This window comes from Amphiprion ocellaris, chromosome 24, assembly GCF_022539595.1.
Source record: "Amphiprion ocellaris isolate individual 3 ecotype Okinawa chromosome 24, ASM2253959v1, whole genome shotgun sequence".
Lineage (NCBI taxonomy): Eukaryota > Metazoa > Chordata > Actinopteri > Pomacentridae > Amphiprion > Amphiprion ocellaris.
Window position 1 is genome coordinate 19,932,477 of NC_072789.1, and position 1,983 is coordinate 19,934,459.

At 35.7% G+C, this 1,983-nt stretch overlaps 1 protein-coding gene across 7 annotated transcripts in view; it reads left to right on the top strand.

The window, feature by feature from the left end:
- LOC111574756 (protein Shroom2-like) overlaps positions 1–613 on the top strand; it is a 37,634-nt gene extending 37,021 nt beyond the window's left edge. For all 7 annotated transcript variants that reach the window (XM_055008653.1, XM_055008654.1, XM_055008655.1 and 4 more), the window contains one exon: positions 1–613. This exon is cut by the window's left edge and continues 1,064 nt beyond it. The gene's annotated coding sequence lies outside the window, so the exon portion shown is untranslated.
- Positions 614–1,983: the final 1,370 nt, after the last annotated feature.

Sequence of the window (1,983 nt, forward strand, 5' to 3'; positions counted from 1 at the left end):
ATTTCACTCATGACGTCCGTTTAGTTTTCTAATAAAACTAAATAAACATGGTATGAATCTGTTTTAGGTTACGATGCCGTTATGATCTTGTCAAACAAGACATGAGGTTCCTTCTTTTACGACAAACTTCCTTTGTGTAGTGAATTATTCTACAAGAGCAGGTGTCACTTTTGCATTTGATAAATATCTAATTTTGGAGTGTAACTTCAGTTTTCTTTGCTAGAATAAGAAGCAATTTTCACAATAACTGGACTTTATTGTCACGAAGACAAAGCTGACTTCTTCCAGCAGTTCAGACATTACTTTTATGGACAATAATACACAACGGATGATTCACACGTGGTGCTTTTTAGCTGAAGCTCCGATCCAAAAACACTGAATAATGTACATTTTCTACTATTGCAGTGGAAGACTGAGACACAGCTGGTGTTTCTGTGGCACTTTACTCTCTGGTTTGGTCCTTTCAGGAGACTCTCTGCATATATATTTATCTGAAGACGTGCCTACTGTAGCCTCCCACCGCTGTGATCTCCATGGACTGCTGTGCCGCCAACGCTTCATGTATGCACTGCGCTCTTTCACCAACTTGAAGGCAATAAAAGGATGAAGCTGACCAATGTGATATTGTTTGTTTAGAGAACTAACAGTGTTCCTTTAAAAGTCTTATAAAGTATTGAACTAGGGGGAACTGGGGTCTTAAATCTTGCATCACTGGCTACTAAAACTAAGCCCGGGTTTGTTGTAGCAGTGGATTGTCCATAGAGTGTATAATAAAGATTATATACGTCTTTATTAGACAGTCGATGGGATTGTCTTTCGGGTGGCTGTTGAATCTGTTTTTGTGGCGTTTAATTTTGCAGCTACATCGGCAATTTTAGCAAAATGAAGACCTCACATAAATGAATCATTTTTAAGTGGTTTAATTTTGTGATTTTTAACTGTAATAATTAAATACGTCAGTGGAAATGACTAATTATCGTTGCATCCAGCTGTACAAATATGAAGTAAATTCATAATTCTAGATTGGTTTTCCTTCATGCGTCCATGCTTTTGCCAGTTTAAAAAAAAGTATTAAATGACATTGTGTTTGGTGCTTAAAAAGGAGTAAATTATTTTAAATTTCACCTGGAAGCCTTGCAATCTCCACTTCAAGCTGTAGTATTTAAATGCTTACATATTTTGATTTGGGTTTTTATTTCTTTCTGTAATTGTTGTTCTACAAAGAATAAAACACTTAAAATCCTGAAAAACTCATAAACAAGAGCTTTAATGAGCGTAAAATAATACAGATATTTGCTTCATGCATGTGGGTTTACTCGTTCTTTAAATTTAGCGCCATTCTGACAGCACTTCAGGATGATTTTAGCCGCTGTCTTCGATTTAAATCTTGTCTTTTGTGGCTTTTCACGCCCTCCAACACCGATATTTCTTCATTTATAAGAAGAATTTGCATCAAAAGGTGAGTTTGTATTTTAAACATCCTTCTCACTGTGACTTGCATAAACGTCCAAGTGATATTTGTGAGCGACGCTAAAGCTAACTCCATTAGCTTCGTTCATGTATTGCTCATAGAAGTATCTTAGCTTTTCGAGAATAATTGGTAATTGATGATTCCATCCATCTTTTCATGTATCCTGAACAAAAATGAAGTGTAATGTGCAATATTTTATTATATTCTCTTCTTTTTTTAAAATACAGGGGAGTAAATGGTTTCTGCTACAACACACAGCACCTCTACAACCGAACGGACGTCATAAACCAGGTGAGCTTTTATTAGCGGATTAATAATGTTGTGTCTTATCTTAGGCCAGAAATCACAATGAGTCATTAATGAGTAACACATCTGTGACGCTGCCTGTGGACAATTTTGTCATGTTTTTGCTCAGTATTAGTGTTTCCAAAGAGTTATTGTTACATACGGCTGGTAAATTCTAACAAAAGTGTGATTACACTGTAAATATCACAAAAAATGAATGCACTTGA